A 5,673-nucleotide genomic window follows, 5' to 3' on the forward strand; every position below is an offset into this window, starting at 1 on the left:
AAATAATTCGAAACTGCAAGAAAGAGAAAAATAAAAATAACTGAAGCTCCAGACAAATTGGCAGGCTGGGTTGTGTAAATAAAATGGCCAGCTAATTGTATTCCCTGGTGAATCCAGTCCAAATGGACCAGACGGGTTGAGTGCATAATAGAACACATGCACCACAGTTTGAAAATCTCTGGGAATACTGAGCTGTCTTGTGCCACCCCTGATGGAGCTGAAATTGTAGCGAACAGAATGCTGGAACCATGTTGTATTATCAGAGGACGTGGAACCACTTATTTGAACTAAACACTTAGTGCTGTCATGCTGGTGTGACAGAAAATGGCACTAAAGCACAGCTGAGTGGCTATTTTTGTCTGGATAAATACTCCGGTTTGTCAAGCTCTGTCTTCAGATCTGCTAAAGCACAAAGGTAGAGTTCAAAATTAGACGTTAACAACTTTAGTTTATGTTAGCTCAGGAAGAAGTATCACCTTTTTTTTTTTTTTTTCCCTGTGTGCAATTCCAAATGTCTAATAAATTAAAGTAACAGGTCTCAGGTTATTCAAAGAGGATACTTTAGCCTGTGTTTCATATTGTATTCCATAAAAGCAAATTTTGTATAGTTACTTGTTACTTGATTTCAGTTCATCAGTTTCTGGCATTGCTGGTTGTGGATGTAGTCTCCAGTTTAAAAGGCATCCCTTGTTAAGAGATGGTCTTCACTATATAAGTATGACCATAGTTCCCACTGATAAAATTATCCGTACTGTGCTGGTGCACTTAGGGTATTTGCTTTTGTGTTCCAAAACTAACAGCAAAGTATAAAAAAGATAGAGGTTACAGATCTAAAGATTACTGGCTGAGCAACCAGGCTTAGGATATAAGTGGGAGTTCAGGGTTTCCATTCTTCAACTAAAAGTCTAAATTTATTGCTTGCTTAATAATTCTTTGGCAGCTTTTTGTCGTTAAACTTGGCTTAAGTTGGAGTTCAGGTAGATGGGGGAAAATCATAAATTTAGGGTTCGTGATTCTCTGAAGCATTTTCTGCAAATGTGTAAAGATGGACCATTATCCCAAGACATGTTCATGGCACCTTGCAGCTGGGGAATGCTCTGTGGCAAGGTGAAGAGGATCAGTGTGAGGCTGTTGTCTAGTGTCAGGGTGAAGAGCCAATAAAGAGTAGGTGGATGGTAGAGAAGTACTTCAGGCATATCTCAAGGCACCCCAGGGGCATAGTTGTCAGGATACAAAACTGAACAGGGAGCCTCAGTATATGGGCTACCCATACGGAAGGACTGTGCTTCTGTGCAGGAAATCTCCTGGCTTTCTGGCAGGACTGCTCGAGTGGAAATTTTTTGTCTGATCAATAATCAGAACTAGAAGTTTAAACTGAGGTAGTACATAGACTTAGAGAAAGGGCTCAATAATACTGCCTTGAGTATAGCTAGTGGGTGTTCTTGCTAGGCCTGCAATTGAATGCTGCTGATGTTGCCTTGAAGCCAGAAGCAGTATGCCCTGGGAGAGCAACGGGAAAAGATGAAAACAACGTTTTGCATCTCTGGTCCCCTAAAGGCAGCGCTCTCGAACTTTCACTACCTTCTTCCTGCAAATGAAGAGAAAGTGGTTTGGTCACTGAAGAGTAGTTCTCTCTTCCTCTTTGTTTTCTTTCTTTTCATTTGAACTATTCTTTGCCTGCAGCTGATCTGTGTCATATAAATAGTGGTATCCAAGATACCGAAGTTAAAAGTTGAATATTGCTTTAAAAACATGGCTTATTCAAAACTTTTTACCCTTACAATTTTAAGAATTTTTATAACCCATTTTTAAACTTCGTAACACTCGTACTGATTCACAAGAGGTGTCTCTGAATTTTTAGGTCAAAGTATATTAAGAGGTAGAATATCTTCTAAAAAGTTTTCTTTCTGAATGAGGCATACATCGTACAGCTGGATTGTGCATGAATATCTGTGGGTAAATTTTGACCTCTAGTCAGACTTGAGCTGACTTCTGGGAAATCTCCTCCTGCTCATTGTCTCGTAAAAGTATTGCCAGGCAGAAACTGAATAAAATAAAAGTTCAAAATCAATAGATTTAATATATTAACATATTTTTAGGGTTCTAGGATGGAAGGATTTTCTTCAGTTGTATTTCCTTGGTTTCACTGAAGATAAATAGGATTAATAGCTAAGGCCAAGATCTGCCAAGTATTTTTAAGTACATTTGGTTAAATCCTCTATATATTTTATGATTTTAAAATATATTAGCTGGATGCCTACCACAATTCTTGAATATAAATATTCAGTGCAACACTGTTGGCCATTCTAGTAGCTGGATAATGTACATACACAGAGGAGTACTGAGCTATTACAGGCGTAGCAGCATTGTTGTTCGTGGCATTGCTCATGGCGTTGCTGAAAAAAAACCAGGAAGCCAGGTTGAAGATAGGAAGGGGGCAAACAGGAAGTGTGATGGAGAATCAAAATAGTTTGTGTCCATTTTAGTTGTCAGTATTTTTTAATGTTGATAATTGGAAAGGAATTTTAAAAGTAATATGCATAGTTGACATTAACAGTGCCTGGTTTATAGCGATAGTTATAAATACCTTGATATATTTAGCTTATCAGAAAAAGAAGACTAAGATGAGGATTGGTCCTCACCAGCATGCAGTAAACTATTGGGAGAAAGTATATGATGATTCATGCTGTATGAACCCAGTAGAGAAATACATTACAAGATTCAGAGCCTAGAAACGAAAGCAAGACAAATGAAAATGAGCAGCATCGTCTAGTTTTTAACAAGACAAGTAATGGATTCAGTATTAGTCACTTTTCCAATCAAAATGTTTATTTTCTTGCTGAATATCCTGTAGCTCAAACAGAAACTGTAGTCTTCTTGGCTCAGGAAATCGGCCACAGTAGTCAGAATGATTCCTTCAAAATATGTATATAAATACATGAAACTAGTGGAATGTGTGTATAATCTGTAATAGATTCATTACCCATCTAAATCAAGAGACCTTGACAACACTGCTAGAAGCAGCAGTGGTTCTGCAAGAATGCTTGACTTGAGAATATCTAATTGTACTCCTATCTCAAATATGTAATTTTTCACTTTTCTACATTGTATTTAGGCACAATATTCTTTCTTTAGTCTTTAACAATTATCCAGGTTAATACAAAAGTTATTTATATTACAGTTCTTGTCACAGTGTAAATATGCTTAGCGTTAGGATGGCCTGATACGCCTTTAGCTTTCAGATATAGGAAGCCATACAGTTTGAAATTCTTCCTGGCTGAGTCTGCTTTGAGGCTAACTTTTTTTAAAAAGCAGCAAAACAAATAAAATCCATCTGTTTTGTGGAAAAAACCTAGGGAAAAATATGTTGTTTTCACTGTGTATTTGTTTGCTTAACTGCTGCTTTGCTGAGAAATTCTGTTGCCTTAATGTTTTCAAACAGCACTTCGCAATTTTCAGAGATTTTACTGTGTGCAAATCTGTTCAAGATTGATGGCATTTTAGTTGATGCATGTAGGGAATGTATATTCAAAACAAATATGTCTTACCATTTTACTTTTTCCTGCATGTTCTATTTCCAGAACCAGAAAGGTACTGAAATAAACTGGAGTCTTTCTGCCTGTGGGATATTCATCCCTGCTTATGCACACAGCTCCATTTTGTGCAGGTCAGAAAACAAAATGCAATTATTTGAGCAAATCAGAGTACAAGACCCTGATCAATTTAGTTTTGACTGACTCTTATCATCAGGTCAAAAGGGAGTGGTCTGACACTATAGCGTATGCACACCTAAAAAATCAGATTGAAAACCACTGATTTCATTACGGATTTTTTGTTCTGACCTGTAGTTTGAATATCTACATAATAACTTTGTTGTTCATTTATTCTGATAATGCAGTTACTTATTTATTTTTTAAGGAGAACCAAATGCTAATACTTTGAGGCAATTGACTTGTAAATTTTTATTAAAGTTTTTGGTTTCACCTTTGAACAGGAAATAGACTCCTCTGCTACAAGGCTGCATGTTGTAACTAGTAACACTGACAGATACCATGTCAGAATTGCTGTATGTTCCTCAGGACAAACCCAAAGCAAGTGTAAACTTCATTATGTATTGTGCTCTGTACACAGTTGTACACAGCTTTTCCACAGGCTAGACAGACATTTCCAAATGAATTTGTTGAGATGGTGCACTCCTGAATTACATGATGCCAACCTAGAAAATTGACAGGAAGCAATTATTCAGATTCTTCTAAATTTTTAATTTTTAAAGCACATTGTTATGTTTTTCTCTACTAGGTAGGGTAAAGCATCTTCCTGGCAATACTGGAATGCCCTGAGGATCCCCAAAAGCCTTTTAAAGAATATTTTATTTACTGTGAGGAGGACTCGAGATAACCCTTTTAGGTGTCTGCAAGATTTGTAAAGTATGGGGAGAACAGATTGGCAGTGGATGCCTTCATCTCAGGCTTTACTGTGTAAGGTTTAATGTGTATGGTTTCAGGCTACTGGCGATACTGTGAGCATTGAGTGCCATTGTAACATTAGTGTTGATGACATGGGAGCTAGTATGCATGGCTGAGGCTGAGTACTGTAGATGCAGATCCACCTGAAACTCAGTAGCTTGCTTTCTTCCCTGCTGCTCTGTGGTTCCCAGCAATCTTGTTTTACATACTAAGTCCAAAGAAAGAGGTGCTGGGCAAAGCCTTATTGTGGTGCTACTCATTTGAAGAGGTGCCATGAATATAGTTTGTCTTTTTGGTATTTGGTTGGACAGACAGAACTTGTGGGAAAGCACTCCTTGTTTATTTGCAAACAAAAGTAAACTTGCTTTCATTTTACATCGAGAAGCAAGTTTTCTTACCAGTGACCAACCTTTGGTAGCAGGTAGAATGTGGACACATATTTAGCTAACGTCGGTCGCAAGAGCATTGCAGACACCTTTAGAAGACCTTGAACAGAATAAACAAGAAGACAAAAAAAGAAAGATGATAATAAAGGCAATTAGAACACAGGTGTGCATTCCGTGATAAAGGGAACTTGGCACAAAAAACCTCAATTCGGCAGTTTATCTCGACCAATTAGACTGAGACAAGCTTCGCATGTTTAAGTTGATATAACCAATTATATCTTATGTTTATGCGCGTGTACAGAGTTGATATAACCAATCATATTTTATGCTTGTGCACGTGTACAGTGACTTTGCAGAATATGTGACTATAAATATGTGTGTGTTTTAGCAATAAAGGGTTGTCTGCTTTCAACTTTACAGGCGTCCGTCTACTTCAATCTCCTCAGTAGAAGATCTCTGTGAGGAAGAGTGTGGCAAAAGAGCCATCTGAGTTGGCACAAGAAATGGGATTGAATTTGGGCATGCATATCATTGGAAATTAAAAGGTTTTTAACTTTAAGAGGAGTGAGCTCTGGAACAACCTCTTTAAAATATTAATGGAGAGAGCAAACTGGGTTGATTTTAAAGAGGACATTTCATCAGTTCTTGAACAGGATTATAGGGCCCAGCTGCCTTCCACAGCAGGAGTCTGACATGAGTCATGAGTAACATAAGAAGACACTTTTGAGATCTGTATGTTACCAGTTATTGTAGTTCTGATTCTGCCTCATCTGTTTTCTTCCAATTCTTCTGTTTTGGGGATCCCACTTCAGCTCAGCTAA

The 5,673-nt window shown here is 37.7% G+C and overlaps 1 long non-coding RNA gene across 1 annotated transcript; it reads right to left on the reverse strand.

The window, feature by feature from the left end:
• Positions 1-489: 489 nt before the first annotated feature.
• Positions 490-4,939, reverse strand: LOC115339489. Its single transcript, XR_003922742.2, has 3 exons — positions 4,876-4,939; positions 2,262-2,396; positions 490-1,588 (listed from the first exon to the last, which is right to left on the reverse strand). It is a non-coding gene; the product is annotated as an uncharacterized LOC115339489 (long non-coding RNA).
• Between the last annotated feature and the right edge of the window lie 734 nt (positions 4,940-5,673).

The sequence above is a fragment of the Aquila chrysaetos genome, chromosome 3 (genome assembly GCF_900496995.4).
Source record: "Aquila chrysaetos chrysaetos chromosome 3, bAquChr1.4, whole genome shotgun sequence".
Classification (NCBI taxonomy): domain Eukaryota; kingdom Metazoa; phylum Chordata; class Aves; order Accipitriformes; family Accipitridae; genus Aquila; species Aquila chrysaetos.